The 18203-nt window shown below is 43.4% G+C and overlaps 1 pseudogene; it reads right to left on the reverse strand.

Moving 5' to 3' along the window:
- Positions 1–17443: 17443 nt before the first annotated feature.
- On the reverse strand, positions 17444–17561 carry LOC126485632 (5S ribosomal RNA; annotated as a pseudogene).
- Between the last annotated feature and the right edge of the window lie 642 nt (positions 17562–18203).

Here is an 18203-nt window from a genome sequence, read left to right on the forward strand (position 1 = left end):
GTCGCGCTGTGAAGGCCGAGTGCGCGAATTTCGCTTCACCCTGTATGACGATCAGGCATTTTGTATGATTGTGACATTTGGAAAATATCGCCAATATTACCTGCACGCAGAGCAAACACTGCAGAAACATGGAAAGTTCGTTAAATCTAGTCAGACATGTTGCTCGGTGACTGGAAGCACAGATTCGCAATAGCCGCGCATTCTCGTAAAATACGAGCTTGTACTGGGTCTCGAATGGTCACGTCGTCGACGAGACTTTAAACCCTAATCCTTCATTCTTCAAACATACGTGACTCCACATTGAGGTAGTCAGTAATGGTGTGTAATAATTGCTCTCCTTAGGTTGTGGAATAGTGTGCGTAATAAATGTAATGAAAATGGACAACTGTAACCGCATGGTTGGTCTGTGGTTCGCCGTGGGCTACGGTCCAGAATGGTGTTTCACTTCAGGGCACAGCCGTAATGAGACTGAGAATCCGTTAACGGCCGTCGGCGGCCACTCCTTAGTGATTTATTGCGGCGGGGGTTGGCAGCGCGGTGTGGACGTAACTCAGTGTGGCGCTAACTGACGCGGCTCCGGCATGACACGGCCATTCCTGCCGCTTGCATTCCAGTCAGTCGCGCACGTCCGGCAGGTTGTTAACTCTGAAGCGACTCGCGTGCTCTGTGTTATTCGACATGTTATGCGTGAGCCAAGTCCATGAGTAAATATTCGCATTCTTCGGGGCGTCGCAGTTGTGCACAGAAAGCTGGACATCAGATAGCGCGAGTTGCGAAACTTCATTGTAGATTACCATTAGCTGTTTACTTTTATCCTTAATGCTGCTGGTTTCGATCAGTAGACCTTTATCAAACCGAAGCAAAACATAACCAGCTTGTCGTCTTGATGATAGTCTCCTGGTCGAAACCAGCAGAGCCGGCCGCGGTGGCCGTGCGTTTCTGGCGCTGCAGTCCGGAACCGCGGGACTGCTACGGTCGCAGGTTCGAATCCTGCCTCGGCCATGGGTGTGTGTGATGTCCTTAGGTTAGTTAGGTTTAAGTAGTTCTAAGTTCTAGGGGACTTATGACCTAAGATGTTGAGTCCCATAGTGCTCAGAGCCATTTGAACCATTTTGAAACCAGCAGCACTGAGCATAAAAATAAACAGCTGATGTTCGTCTGCAATGGAGTTTCACAATTATTTGACACCTGTAAAACCCAACCACATCACAAATCTAAAATACAACGAGAGGTCCGGGCGCGCACCACGAGACATTTGAAGGAACGGGGAGAGGCAGTGTGTATCAATCAGTGGTGGCCCGGGACAACATCTGCTTAACTTCACACGGCGAGGACTCATTGGTAGACTGGAAGAAGTGTGACGAGTGAAGCCCAGGAGTTTGGTATTGCTAGCAGCACTGTTTCGCGTGCATGGGAAGCGTTCAGAAACACAGCCGCTGCTGCCCGAAGGAGATGAGATGGTCGACCACGGTCGACTACAGCAGCAAATGTTCGATCAAGCAAGAAGACAGGCAAGCCAAAGAATGGGTGCAGTTGCCTACCACATTTAACAGGACTTCGGGACACGCAATCTCACGCTTCACTGTGGCAGATCGACTGCTTGGAAGTGGTCTCTTTGCCGACGACCAGTACATTCTGTTTCGTTGACAGTCACACACCTGTGACATTGTTTACTCTGGTGCCAAGAGCATAGAGGCTGGACCAACGAGAAGTGTGATCCTGTGATCTTCTCGGATGAGAGCAAACTCAGTCTCAGTAGTGATTATGGACATATCCTCATGTGGCAAGAAGTGGGAGCACGCAATGTACCCAGGAACATTGTCGAAGGTGATCGTTTTCGTGGTCCAGGTTTTTCTGTGGGGAGGCATATTGTTGCTGAGGCGTACTGACCTGCAAATCGTTCAACACTGTACCTCACTGGTCAACGTTATTGTGACTCTGTACTCTTTCTCCATGCGCGTCTTCTCAACAATGCATTCGGCTGTGAATTTGTTTTAAGGGGAGATTGTAGGTGAAATTTGTTGAAATTTGACATTTTCTGTTTTCTACTCCATAATGTACTTTTGGTATATAATACATTAAAATTAGACAATTGTGAAACCTTCAAATAATATTTTCAATGTTGACGTGTGACTGTCAAATTTCGCGGTTACGTATATACTGACGCAGTCATATCTTGGGAACTACAGTCTAGAAGGCTGCGAATTGCTTTGTTTTGTGCCTACTGCTATGTATCACAAGTTGACATTACGAATAAACAAATCAGTCCTTTGTTTCTAATACTAGTAGTGTGATAATCGGCTATTTTTGTAGTAAGCTAACTTCTATTGCTTTTTATACGTAAATAAAGTGACTAAGCGTAAAAGTAACTTCAAGAAACGCAAGATGAAAAAGCTGTGTGGACCAGTTTCTTTCGTTGAATATCAACCGATGAAAAGCCATGTCACGTTTCGTGTACACCTCCACAAAACACTTGGTGTAAATATAGGCAAGCTGAATTTTATGGCACCCTGCATGAGTTTACACATAAACATTCTCTTCCTTTGGCAGTAATGGAGGAAATCAAACTTATTTACAGAGATGTGGCAAATCCCGAGCTACTAAAGAAGTGTTTACATGGGAAGACCCAGAATGTGAGTGAGTCCTTCAATAATGTTGTGTGGTGCCGTGTGCCTAAAAATGTATTTGTTGAGCTCATGACTCTAAAGTTAGCAGTGTCTGAGGTTGTAATAACTTTTAGTGGTGAGAGCTATGAAAGACTTCAGGTCATGGAGGAACTGTTCGCCCACTGTCCTCGGAGGATTCCTTCCGCAGTCGAAGGCGAAACGTCAGGGGAGAGTTTTATGAATGGACCACTGTATCTCAGCCCGGAAGTGTGACAGTTTACTATCATACTTTTCGGAGCCTCCATATACGTATCCTCATAATGCTGTGCACTGAACCAGCATGCGTCAGAAAAGGCGACATGCCGGCGCTGCTGCGTCAATTGCTGTTAGCCGCATCACAATCGGCGCGCCCCTCTCAGCTTACGAGTGAAGGGAAGCCGCAGTGTTCTTCGCTATACTGAGAGTCCATAATGATCCGGACATCGTAGCACTAACCTTGTGAATATTTGTCTTGTTGGAAACAAGTCCATTTCCTGGATGAAATTATGCACGGCTGAATGAACAATGTATCTCTCTGATAGTCAGCCAAAAACAGAACATACGTCAAGTGTAACCGGAAGAAGGTGTACTGAATTGTGGACAAAACAAGCAACACAGAAATAGTGAACGGCCCAAGATCAACACTTGCAACATCGAGGAACTTTGAACAACCGTGGTGTAGTGGTCATGTGGTTAAGGTATTGGATTGTGAAGGAGGAGATCTTCGTTCAAAACTCCGTCATGCCTCACTTTTTTTTTCACAAAATTGTGAACTGTCCGTCTGCGCATTGACGGGTCTGTTCGCTGCACTGAAATTTGTGTCTGTATCGTGTTGTAACGTTCGTTAGGAACATCGATGTGTAAGGAAGGGACGTCCAAACGTCCGCATCTCCTACTTGTTCTACACAAATATTACATGTTATGCATCTTGCGTTTTGTTTTGGAAATTTTGACTCTTGAATTTCTTCGTTCTAACATTGGTCACATCGTATTATTTGTTGTTTTCATTTCTGTGAGAGTTCTATGAGGCATCTTACCTGCTCTCACTATTCATTACACTTGCTTGCGATGGTAATATATTCCTACCACATGACTCATATTCTATATCCAATATATAGTACGACAATTGCCAAGACTACAGAATGAGAATTTACACGTCAATGATTGGATGAACAGTTAATAAATTTCTGAAAAAATTGGGGCACGGTGGAGGTTTGGACACGAATCTGCCGCTTTGTCGCCCAACAGCGTGACCACACTGCCAGGACGCAGTTGTTCTTGCGACTCGCTCGACGCTGCACGTATTGATATTGGACAATTCGCTGTTTCTATTCTGCTTTTCTTTCACAGTTCAGTACACCATCTTCTTGTTTTCATGCTTGATCGGTGTTCAGTTTTACCACTAAATCTGAGGAGGGTACGATGGGGAGTTTCCCTTGTAAATACAGACTTCTTGAAAACATAGATTCCATTTTCACATGACAGTCACGGGATCCCAACCAACGCAATACCACTTCCTTGGAACGATAAACCGCAGTCTCTTTAGGCCACCATCCTGCCTCTGACGAATTGGTAGACGTTTCCCTTGTCGTCCCACTGTGTAATATTTACGTATATACAGAAAATAGACTTGCATTACTTCTAGGTACTTTCTGCGGTTGCGCTTGTGACGTAAATGTTACATTGACAGCCCCGGTCAAGTAACAAACGAAAAACACGAGATATTGTGTTTTAGATGTAGCTGGCTTGCTTAATTATTCTCTGACCGTGAATTTTGAATATTTTTCGAGTGTGTGAGAAATATGAGATTGATTTTTTGTTTACCAAAGGTTTTATTTTTTTCAAACAACAATGTCGTCCCCTTCAAAATAGTTCATTTCGGTAGCTATAAACCGGCGAGTCATTGTTCCCAGTCTTCGTAGAAGTGCTGAAAGGCTTCAGCTGGTAGGGACTTTAACATGTCGGTAACATTCTCTTGAATGCTGTCCAGTGTCCCAAAACGACGTCCTTTTAAGACGTTTTCCAATTTCGGGAAAAGAAAAATATCAGGACTCAGATCTGGTGCAAAGGGGGCTATGGAACAACGGGAATGCCATTTGAGGTCAAAAATACCATGATGGCAGTGGCTGTGTGACTTGGGGCGTTCTCATGATGCAGTATCCACTTGTCTGTAATGCCCAGTCTCATTCGATTCAACCTTTGTCTGAGCCTTTCAGGGACATCTTAGTAACACTGGATTGGTAGTTTGTCCTGGAGGAACAAATTCTCTATGCATGACTTCCCTACAGTGAAAACTGCTAATCAGCATTGTTCTGATCTCTGATTTGCTCGTTCGAGCTTTATTCGGTTGAGGAGACCTCAATGTGCCACTCCTCACTTTAATCCTTTGTCTCAAGATCGTACTTAAAAATACTGGAATCTTAACTTACGATTACACGACTGGACCACTCGTGGTCATTTGGAATACTCTCAGGAAGCAAAACACACACGTTTCTTCGATTGTCGTTCTGCTCAGTTGTGAGATCTGTCGGCACTATCCTTGAGAGGTTCTATGCCCTGTTTTGCATGTCCCCTCTCATTCTCATCAATTTTATTAATCTTTTATGCCATTGCACGGTGGTAGCAGGCCGAATAAGGTCATTTTAATGAGAGTGTTTGTACTGATAGCTACTTGATTCCTATGCATGTTGGCTTACTTCCCTGGGTGGCCTGTGCGAGGCGAGCGCCGGAGGACACGGCACACTGCGTTTCCGGTTGGGGGCTGCACTTCTGCGTCGTACATCAATTGGCTTAAGCGCCTAGCGGAACGACTGATGTTGGTCGAGTTTCGCGTGTTGTATGCAGGGCAAACCGACCTGCGAGACGTCTGAGTGTTGCCGCAGTTTATATGTTAACAGTTCCGACGCGTCCGGAACGAAGACTGCTGGCACTGACTGACTACATTGTCCTCATGATTCTGAGAATACTTGTTGACCATGCCCTGCTGGGCACGACCATCTGGCGCCTGATGCCGGACGTCTAGGCATGTTGTTTTCGTAGCTGGTCAAACGGTAAGTTCAGTGTCCTCACCTGAATAGCAGAGGCATGACTGGTCAACTTAAACTGAGGCGAAATTGGAGGAAACGGTCGCTACTGGCGCGAACGATGTTCTGAGACAGTGTGGGGGAATTTTGGAATCAGCACTGATTGCTGATTTGCGGTTTTCGAGGATGGTAGGGAGTCGAGCAATGTGGGCTTCGCTCTTGTGTTCCGCGCGCGCTGGTATTCGGGATCTGATCGGACGGTCTTGCGGCTTAGTCGCACTTTTCGGCAGAACTTAGAGTTCTCGGACAGCCTTCGAAGCCAGGGGTGGAAACAGAGTTGCTGCACAGCAGCAGTCGGCACCTACATCGTTAGAACGCTGCCTACCGACGACGTGCTGCAGATTTTAAGTCTGGTACAGTATTTTGCGACTTCTGCATTGTAGGACCTATCATTTTTATACTGAATCCCTCAGCAGCATGCGCGCTCACTTTGCTACAAGTCCACCTTGCTTCTTTCTCCATGTGATCCCATTTGAGCTCTCACTACTAATTGCGATAATGCATTATGTCAGGAGTGTAACAGTTGATTCATTAGGACCTCCAGTCATTATCGTGATCTATTGCATCACAGAGAGTATGAGCCCCTTGTTCTCGAGCCAATTCTTATTCTCATAATAATTCAGTATAGACTGTTCTTTGACCTGCTATTTATGTCGATGATCATGTGCCTTTATCTTCTGATGTATAATAAATCTCCAAAAAATGGTTCAAATGGCTCTGAGCACTATGGGACTCAACATCTATGGTCATCAGTCCCCAAGAACTTAGAACTACTTAAACCTAACTAACATGAGGACATCACACAACACCCAGTCATCACGAGGCAGAGAAAATCCCTAACCCCGCCGGGAATCGAACCCGGGACCCCGGGCGCGGGAAGCGAGAACGCAACCGCACGACCACGAGCTGCGGACAATAAATCTCATTGTAATATTTGATCCACGTATCATTTCGTAGATATATGCAGAATCACATTTCCTCTTATTTGTTATGATAAAGTTCACTTTTTTTTCTCTAAGTAGATTACGATTTATATAAAATTATTGTGAGTGTGCACTCATTTTACCAACTAGCAGGGTCCACCATCATTTCCTTTCGTTACCGTTGTGTGCATAATTAATTAAGTGGTAGATAAGGAGGGGGTGGAGTGCATGTCTCGTTCTCATGTAAAATTCGTCATAATTAAAGAGGTACAAACTCTTCTCCATCCCGACACCTCGCAACCTTTCACTTATGCAAATTTCCAGTCAAAACTTGATGTACGGTGAAAGTGTTTAACAGGTAACCCATCATCCTTATTGTTAAACGTTGGTCTGATCTCACAAGAGCACGCATACATTCGACATTTTCGTCGGTTTGTTGAAGATGAAGGTCTCCCTCAGCGAGGTTCAACTTGATCTCGGCATTCCAAAACTGATTTGTGGCAGCGAAAAACTTGTGATCTCGATAAGGAATGTTCCCCATAGGCCTGTTTCAATATTTCGAACGTCACATTCGCGGATTTCCCAAGCTTAACAAAAAAAAAAAAAACTTGATTGTATAGCGTTTCTCTAAATTCTGCTGTTCCATTTTCGTAACACACGACAAAAACACAACTTCACTAATGGCTCTCTCGCCAGTCACGTGGTGGATGTACGCAGTTCAAACTTTGACCTAGCATCTGGTATACACAAGCAGAACAACACAGCGTTGCCAGATCGCTCGCAGTGTTGTCTCTCTGCTTTCCTCACACACCTCTCATGTGTGTCAATCTTGTTCGCTCTGTTGTATTGGATTTTGTGAAAAAAAGGAGAATGAACGGAGTCTATATAATTACAACAATTAATAGTTGTCTCAGGAGATAGCCACAATGACAGCTAAACAGATTACATCCAGGCTGGCTATTTCTAGGCAAGAGACAACACTCACCATCACTCCCAAAGCATGAACTGTTAAAATACAAATATAACATCAGTGACAGGGATGTAAATAAGCACTATAGAATATGTCCATTTGTCATATTTTATTATTATTATTTTTCAAAAAGATAACTTACGTAATCACACACAGCACTACAGATAGAGAGTAAAAGGAAAAAAGGTAATGCACGAAGTGACAAGAGAATGTGAAAACAATGACTTGCAAATGGGTACGTATTTTTCTGCTTCCTTTCCTAGATTGTAGCTTATATGCACAGCTACGTGTTTCTTCTGTGCTTCAAACATTTTACTATAGGCTTCATTCCTGACTCCTAGTGTTGAAACGGTAATAGTATATGGGTATTTACAAGACCATCAGCTCGGTGTGTACGCGCTCCGCCTCACACTGAAAGACAAGACAATGCTAACGATAGCGCCTGCGCAGTATTTTCCTGCACGTGTTGCAAGTCGGCATCTGAAACTATGTGCAGTCGATCGAATACTATCCTGCGTGGAACCCGCCACCCTGCGAAAAGTCTGCATGTGGCCAGTCTAGCTGAACAAACAACTGTCTGCACTGTCGGAGAGAATTCCGACATAAACGCGCGTGGAGAAAATAAACGAACGCTCGCGTGGCCACAGCATCAGAACAGAAAGCGCTGAGGGGATGTGCGGTTCACTGAACGCCAGCGCCGGTGTTTCTGGACTTAACGTGCGTCTAGAGAATTCAGTCTGAATGAGAAACAGAGCTGCAGAAAACACATAAACAAAACATTTATGCTATGACCTGCAAATTTGATGAATGCAAAAAACCGACTTCAGTGGTCCAAGTAGCAAAGCGAGAGTGTTGTTGCACAGTTAAATCATGTAATACAGGTGCTTTTCTCCGTGGCAGACGGTGCTACATTTGCAAACCACATGGTACGTGTTTATTTCTGTCTTACTACTACTGTGAAAAATGGTGGAGGCACTATAGTTTTTTTTTTAAATCTTTATTCAATCATTATTATAATACAAATTAACCTACTACCTAAATACATTAGTAGGTCCTATTTTTAACTATTATAATTTACAATCTGCAGGTTTACTTTCTAACACTACAGGTTAGTACTATAATGCTATATATAATACTATAGTTTACCCGGTAATATCGCAACCTTCTGTCGGTGCTACGAATACATTGACAGAGGAGGGAACAAAAAATCTATGATATCACTCTGACTGGCGATGTTTTTTAAGATCGGGGGCGAGAGCTGTTCACAGTACGGATACGCCTCTACGATAGAAATGTCCAGGACTGGTAGTAGCGAATGATGTTGGCGTAAGATACTTATGGGAAGATCGTGACGTTCAAATTCAGTGGAACTCTTGTACTGGTTTGGCTCTGCTTTTGTTTTAGGTTAGGATGATTAGATCTACGTACATGTGTATGAAAAGAGCTGAGGCGAGGGTAAGTGTGTCGCACTTAAAATTTTGAATCGGTGCTATTTGAAACTGTAAATCTAATTCACCAACAAGGACTGTTGCACGACTATTTGAAGAACATCTACAGTGTGCTAAATCCATTTGAGGAAAATACCAATAGCAAGTAAGGCAGTGGATAATCTACTGCATAATGCTAGTAAATCGTGCCTCAAAGTGTAGTTCCACGAAGACTAAACGTCATAAACGAATCAACTGCTTACGAGGGCGGTACTATAAAAAAATCTATTTTTTAAGACAAACAACGGAAAATCCAGGGTGGAGTAACAGCAGCATTTTGAAAATGATAGAATGCTACTCACCATACAGAGGAGACTTTGAGTTGCAGACTAGCGCAACAAGAAGACTGCTACACATTCGAACTTTCGGCGAAAAGGCCTTCTTCGAAAGCAGAAGACACAGGCACATCAACACACGCACATTCACAACTCGCACGCACACACATGACCTTTGTCTCTGTGCTCTGAGGCCTTGTAAAAGGGACATTTATCCATTTGGGGGGAGAGATCAGGCATGATGTAATGCAGATGGTCCACAGTAATGTTCAGGTCCACAGCGGTTTCAGCGGCAAGAGACAAAGGTAGACATCGTTGCTAACTTAAGTTGCCGCCATTCTTTAGGACGTTGATAAAATAAATATGGTACTGGTTCATGGCGAAACATGAAGATACACAATGAACCAAAACACAACAACAACCAGATTATAGCATATTGCTCCTCCTTTGCAGTACAGAAGCGATTGTCCGTGACATGGATTCGAAAAGCCATTGTTAGGTTTTTGGAGGTATGTCGCACCACATGTCAACGCACAGGTTACAGAATATCCGTAAATTACCGGCCAGGCGTTTCAGCGCGCATAGCTGGCCCCCTAATTGCTTCCCAGACGTGATCCGTAACGGTTGAGATCAAGTGAATTTGGTGGGCCAGACATCAACGTGATCTCACTATCATGAGTTTCAACTGTAGCGCCATTCGGGCCTTTTAGATATTGTGTTATTAAAATAAGGATGGAATGTGTGCGAGGGGAGGCAATAGGAATTACTACACAACGTAGGTTAAACATTTGGAAACCATAGCTAGTACTCATTTTAACAAAAGACACAAGGGAGATGGTATTTTCACAGTGTACATTAAATTGAAAATCCAGAAAAACCTGCGATCTATTAACACAATTCAAACAAAAGTCGAGAAAATGTGGCTAGATACAGAAATATATTCCAGGGGAAGAAGGACTTTATCAATAGACAACTATACCATAGTCGTCTAGTACTAGTAAATAAAATACCAAGTTTTACCACCAACTATATGCGTCACAATATCAATAACAGTGCTCGCAGAGAGTACCTCAATGCCCTAAAGAGACACAAGAAAAGCTAACCAAACTCAAAAAGTGCAGTGCAACGGAAAACCAGCCAAAGCTCCAAACTGCATCAGGATCCATTACAGCGATGTTACTGTCGTGTAACCACTCCGCCACAGGCAGTGCATTATGAACAGGTGCAAACTTAAGTTGCAATCGCCATCCTCGAATTGCTCTTCAACGGTGGGAAGCAAGAAGGTGTTGTGTTAGTGCCACGCAAAACAATAAGGGCTACAAACCCCTTCAAGAAAAACAGGACCACACCATAACATCACCGCCTCCGAATTTCACTGTTGGCACTACACACGCTGGCAGATGACGTTCACCGGGCATTCGCCATACCCACACCCTGCCATCGGATCGCCACATTATGTACCGCGATTAGTCACCCCACTCAACGTTTTTCCACTGTTCAATCGTCTAGTGTTTACTCTCCTTACACCAAGCAAGGCGTCGTTTGGCATTTACCGGCGTGATGTGTGGCTTATGAGCAGCCGCTCGACCAGAAATCGAAGTTTTCTCACCTCCCGCCTAACCGTCACACTACGTGCAGTGGATCCTGATGCAATTTGGAACTTTGACCGGTTTATCGTTATATTCATTTACAGAAGCTGCTGACCTACGATTATTCTGGCATGCTGGAAGTTCCACAAAAAGTGCAGTTGTCATCAAGCCATAGAAATAATGGCTAAGGGAACCAGCGTAAAATTAACAGTAAAGTTGTAAACACCACCAGAAGTGAATTCGCTGAAGAAGAACTTAAAATTAAAGGTCTGAAATGTTACATTGAGAAAACACAATAGCAATATTTAAGAGATAATAGCTAATAAAAATGATGCTGGTAAGTTAGATAAAATAGCTGCATCCGAAAAAAAATGTAAATGTCTGCTTGAGAGAGAAACCAAAAGCCGAACAGAAATATTACCGCTACTGAGGACAAAGTACTTCACATATTAAATGCGTAGCTAAAAGACCGTAAAGAAATTTGTACTATAGCAAACAAAGGAAACTCAATAGTAATTATATGTGAAAATGCATACATCCGGAAAAACCTTGACTTTTTTGAAGAAATTATGTGATTCAGATAGACAAAGACTCCACCTCTTCATGATACTTACTTCCTTCTTACTGAAAAAGGAAAACACTACTGTATATGCATGAATTTAATAGGAACACACCTAAGACCTCAATCAAAAGCTCAGAAAAAAGACTGCGCCCACATAAACTCAATAAATCATCCTGGGTATAAAATTCTACAAAAGCTGAAACAAAGAGGAAAAAACCCTGCACGATTACCTTGTGTTTGAAAGTAATTACTCAATAAAAAATAGTGTTTCTCTGTGAACGATCTGAAAGACACACGATACTACAAAAACCAAATGATCCCTCTAGATGTAAGTAGGTAATCTGTTTAAATATCCCCATTCATAATTCTACAGCTATTATTAAATAGAACTTAATAAGACGCAAGGAGCATTCTCCTGCTGAAATAACAGAAGTCAATGATGTCTTGGAACTTGTACTGAAATATAATTACCTCTATTTCAATAGAAAAGTTACAAACAAACAAATGGTCTAGCTATGGGAGCCAGAGTCCGGAACTATAGCTGAAATATTCCTCTATCACGTACAGCTCAAACTTTTCACAAAAAAAAAGATAATAATCGTTCAGAAAGTTCATTTTTTCGGGAGGTGACTATTTATATCCATTGAAGGGGGAAACAAAGATGATGCCCACGTAATCTTCCAAGCATTCAACAAAATACACAGGAAGTTTAAATTGAACTGTGAACAAGAGATAAATAATAGCATTAACTTCCTTGATCTAATCCTCTGCAGACAAGATCAAAAATACGTCTTCCAAATATACAGGAGGCCAACCAGTACTAACATAAATATAAATGCTTTCTCCAGGCACCCCAAAGTACACAACCAGCATCATTCCACTCAATGATTCACAGAGATCTAAAAGTCCCTCTGAGTGAGGAGAACCTCCAAAATGGCATGGAAATATCAAAAATTAGCTGCTGTTAATGATGAGTGTAAACCAATAATAATAGACAGTTCAGCTGTAAAAGTAAGAAATAAAATCAGCAAAGTAACCACCAATAGCAAGGAAAATACACAAACAACATATATCTCATTCCTCGGTAACAACTCCCAAAGAATCACCAATATCCTCAAAAAACCTAGAATAGGAATTGAATTCCAAACGAACAATAAAATATGCCTCAGACTAGTTCAGCAGCCACAATAAATTTTAGTTCTCTGATACACAAAAATCATATGCACTAAATGCCCCGCTCAGCGCATAGGTTAAAAACACTAACTTCCGCACCAGATACAAAAATTACATAAATGTTTCCTGATACAACACACTACACAAATCTGCATTAGCCTTTCATATATCAGAAACAGAACATTCATTTTCTAGTATGCAAAGGATCCTTTAAATACTACAAACAATGAACAAAGGACAAAAGATGTCACTATGTGAAAAACACAATTTTTTTCAATATCATTAACAAATTACTAGAGGCCTTTGTTTTATTTACAATAAATTTCATTGGGCAGCAGCTTATTTGAACTCTTCTACATATGCCAGTAAGTTCCCCATGGGGTATATTTGTAAGAAGTGTGTTAATCTTTTTAATTCACCCGCAGTGTATATGTATGATCTGCTTCAATCCATCCTTGTAACAATGAAAGAGCTTAAGAAATATATAAGTAAAATTTTGTTAATGCATCAATGTAAACAACCTAACTCTGACACTTGCACTATCAGATTTTTAGTTTTAGCTTTTTATGTTCTTTAAATTCATAATATATTTATAATTAGCGATGCATTTAAATTCAGAACATCTCACAAAATTTTTGCGCTTCCCACGGGTGACTCACTCCTCTGCTTATGCTCATGTTCATATTCTGAAGCAGTCCGTCCATATGTTAATAACACAAGATAAATTATACACATTATGTGATCAAAAGTATCCGGACATCTGGCTCAAAATGACTCACAAGTTCGTGGCGACCTCAATCGGTAATGCCGGAATTCAGTATGGTCTTGGCCCACCCTTAGCCTTGATGACAGCTTCCACTCTTGCTGCCGGTCGCTGTGACCGAGCGCTTCTAGGCGCTTCAGTCCGGAACGGCGCTGCTGCTACGGTCGCAGGTTCGAATCCTGCCGCTGGCATGGACGTGTGTGATGTCCTTAGGTTAGTTAGGTTTAAGTAGTTCTAAGTCTAGGGGACTGATGACCTCAGATGTTAAGTCCCATAGTGCTTAGAGCCACTCTCGCAGGCATGCCTTCAATCAGGTGCGGGGAGGTTTCTTAGGGAATGGGAGCCAATTCTACACGGAGTGGTGCATTCTGGAGACGTGTCGATGTCGGTCGGTGAGGCCTGGCACGAAGTCGACGTTCCAAAACATCCCAAAGGTGTTCTATATCATTCAGGTCAGGACTCTGTGCAGGCCAGTCCATTACATGGGTATTATTGTATTGTTGTCGTGTAGCCACTCCGCCACAGGCCGTGCATTATAAACAGGTGCCCGATCGTGTTGAAAGATGCAATCGCCATCCTCGAATTACTCTTCAACAGTGGGAAGCAAGAATATGCTTAAAACATCAATGTAGGCCTGTGCTGCGATAGTGCCAAGCAAAACAACAAGGGTTGAAAGCCCCCTCAATGAAAATCACGATCACACCACAGCACCACGCCACCAAATTTTACTGTTGGCACTACACAGGCTGGCAGATGAAATTCACCGGGCATTCGCCATACCCACACCCTGCCATCGGATCGACATATTGTGTACCGTGATTCGTCACTTCACACAACGTTTTTCCACTGTTCAATCGGTTACCGTTTACGCTCCTTACACCAAGCAAGGCGTTGTTTGGCATTTATCGGCGTGATGTGTGGCTGATGAGCAGCCACTCGACCATGAAATCCAAGTTTTCTCACCTCCCGCTTAACTATCATAGTACTTGCAGTGGATCCTGATGGAGTTTGGAATTCCTGTGTGATGGTCTGGATAGAGATCTGCCTATTACACATTATGACCCTTTTCAAATGTAAGCGGTCTCTGTCAGTCAACAGACGAGGTCGGCCTGTACGCTTTTGTGCTGTACATGTCCTTCCACATTTCCACTTCACTATCACATCGGAAACAGTTGAACTAGGGAAGTTTGGGAGTGTGAAAATCTCGCGTACAGACGTCTGACACAAGTGACATCCAATCACCTGACCACGTTCGAAGTCCGTGAGTTCTGCGGAGCGTCCCATTCTGCTCTCTCACGATGTCTTGAGGACTACTGAGATCGCTGATATGGTATACCTGGCAGTAGGTGGCAACACAATGCATCTAATATGAAAAAAGTATGTTATTGGGAGTGTCCGGATACTTTTGATCACAATGTGTATGTAACTAAATTGTGATGTACATTAAGCTTAACAACCAAGCTTCAGTAAGAGCACCTTTCAATTATTTTTGTACTCAGTGTAAACATAGCATATTGGTAACATCCATCACATCGTTGAGTGAAGTGACAATGTAATCATAATGTACCTGTATAGTGAATGGCACATGCATCAAGTAGCAATATGCAACATCTTTTCGATTCTGGTTCCCTTTTAAGTATATTTTACTATTTCAAAATGATGTTTTTCAACTTTAACAGTGCCTTGTCTGAAAAGCTAACTTAACACCAACAAAAGAAGGGATGTAACCTGCTTTGCGCTTGGTCTGCTGCTGTGAAAAGCATCTGTGCCATACACTAATACCAGGAAAGTAATAACACAAGTTTCCACGTGAAGATGATGACGTGAACCATCCAAATGCACAATCGGAAAATAAAAGTTATTGACGCAGCAAACTATTTACACAATGAAAACTCTATTGTGCTACAACTTTGTGGAGGTCGTTGATATTAAAGCCTGGGAAGGTGTGGCTGGTGGGTGTCATGTGAAGTTTAAGCCTGGAGATATGCTCAGCTGTAACTGATTATTTAAAATTAGGTGGGAGTTTTGGGCTAGATGCTTATTTACCTCAAGTGCTTCTAGTGGGTTAAGTTTTTTCCTTTGTCGTCCTTCGATAGCATTTATGTGCTGACTTTGCGTCAATCACCTTCTTTTAGCCCATATTTAGCGAAAACAGAGTCCAAGTTGTGTGCTCTACAGCTACATCCCAGCTCAGCCTGTTTAGCCGTCATAGTCGTGCATGTGTGACCAATATAGAACTTGAGTAACATGTCCTGGGGCTTCGAGCCGCGTCAAGTGGTAAAAATTTCTATCGAATACTCCTTGGTCATTGTCAAGTGGGATGACTGCTGATAGGCTGCTGGTACGTCCTTCTATAGTCTAGCTGTCGGCTGTGGTCACTGGTGTTCACGGTGTCGCCATGTTTGGGTTCTGGTTGACTCCGCGTTCGATGCGCCGGCTTCGGTCCCGCGAGCGCTGGGTTCCACGCTGCCATGAGCTGCCTTTGATGCCTATGGAACAGCAGCATTTGAATGTATTCTATTACTAAATCTCTATCTCGGTTACTATTCACTTGATTCTAATTGCGTAAACACAGCCGAAATTTCCTTCGAAACATGTACACCGATTTTGGACTTCTATATAAAAAGCTTGACATTCGAGATGCGTTCACATGTCAGTTTCTATTTTTTGGGTAGAGCTTTATTTGTTAATCTACAGCAATGTTATCAAATGGTTCAAATGGCTCTGAACACTATGGGACTTAACTTCTGAGGTCATTAGTCCCCTAGAACTTGGAACTTCTTAAACCTAACTAAGCTAAGGACATCACTCACATCCATTCCCGAGGCAGGATTCGAACCTGTGACCGTAGTGGTCGCGCGGTTCCAGACTGTAGCGCCTAGAACCGCTCGGCCATCCGGGCCGGCAGGAATGTTATCCTCTTCAAAATATTCCCCATTACATACTATACAATTACGCTAGTGCTTTTTCCAATCCCCGAAACCCTTTAGGAACTGTTTCCTTGGGATAGTTTATAGGTCTCTTAACTGAGCATTTTTAATCTCATCCATGCTTGTGGAACCGCTGTCCCTTAACGCCCCCTTTGAAATGTTTATCTTGTATGCCCTTGGTTTACTCACAACAGACTCACCAAAAGCAATATTTAACATTTCTAAAAATCTGTTACACTTTATTCCTTTCTTACAACAGAATTTAATACAGATTCTGTAATCTATTTTACACAACACAAATAAACGTTGATGCTACCAAAACACATTTAACCTTTTTGACAGCTGACAACAGAGTAATCACCCAATATGCATAACATTGTACAGATACTTAACAGCCTGTAGTAGCGCCTTGTGACGTAGCTGGTTAGGCAAAGTAGGGGCTCACTCGCTCGCTCTTCAGTTTATCGACGGCCTTATACCAGGAGCCCATCAACAGCCATTCCACTTAACGCAAGTGCACTTGGTTCTAACCGTTTGATGCAGCAGTAAGACCAAGAACATTTTGAAAAGGCTCTGGGCACTATGGGACTTAACATCTGAGGTCATCAGCCGCCTAGGACTTAGAACTACTTAAACCTAACTAACCTAAGGACATCACACACATCCATGCCCGAGGCAGGATTCGAACCAGCGCCCGTAGCGGTCGCGCGGTTCCAGACTGTAGCGCCTAGAACCGCTCGGCCACTCCGGCCGGCAAGAACATTTTGTTCATTGCTATCGCCGAGAGACTCAGCATTCTTACAATAAGCAATTTATTGTAGTAATTCCAAATGTAAAACTCCCGATCAGGCCATGAATGCCCAACGGAACCGACCGGCCGCCGTGTCATCCTCAGCCCATAGGCGTCACTGGATGCGCATATGGAGGGGCATGTTGTCAGCACACCGCTCTCCCGGCCGTATGTCAGTTTCCGAGACCGGAGCCGCTACTTCTCAATCACGTAGCTCCTCAGTTTGCCTCACAAGGGCTGAGTGCACACCGCTTGCCAACAGCGCCCGGCAGACCGGATGGTCACCCATCCAAGTGCTAGCCCAGCCCGACAGCGCTTAATTTCGGTGATCTGACGGGAACCGGTGTTACCACTGCGGCAAGGACGTTGGCGGTAATTCCAAACGGTTTTTGTTAAATCTCTTGTTTTCGTGGAACGTGCCTCTTCGTTCGTAGTACTGGCTCTTACGGAACAGCTCTGGTATATTGGTCGGCTTTGGAAACTTCAGAAATTATATGCGGGAGATTTTGGGATCAAAGTGTAGCTTATGGAGACTCCCTTATATCGCCGTCGCTCAAGTTCCTGCGGAAAGGTGAAAGCGGCGCCGCTTCTTCACGTGAATGCACGAAGCGCAACAGCTGCGGATGGGCGGTGAATCGCTCGTGTATCGACGGCAGTTCAGGAAGGCGCTTGACGGAGCGGCGGATATTGCGGGTGTGGTGGCCTGGCGGCCATAGCGGCTGCGGCTGCGGCTGAGCCCCTGGGGCCGTAATGGGCCGCTTTAATCCGTGGTCGCCGGCCGCCGGCCCAGCTCCTCGCAGGCGACAACACGCCGCCCGCTCGTACACTGTTCAACGACTGACAGGTAGGGATAGAGGTTAGCGCTAAAACAACCGGCTTTCGGTTATATCGTTTCTTTTTCGACACAGTTTAACCTCGGTGTTACATCCAAATAACCGATTATCGGTCAAATTCCTATTATTTCCTGTAATAAACGTAGAAACTGGACAAAGATTGAAAAACTTTGACTCCCT

Source organism: Schistocerca serialis, chromosome 6 (assembly GCF_023864345.2).
Source record: "Schistocerca serialis cubense isolate TAMUIC-IGC-003099 chromosome 6, iqSchSeri2.2, whole genome shotgun sequence".
Classification (NCBI taxonomy): Eukaryota; Metazoa; Arthropoda; class Insecta; order Orthoptera; family Acrididae; genus Schistocerca; species Schistocerca serialis.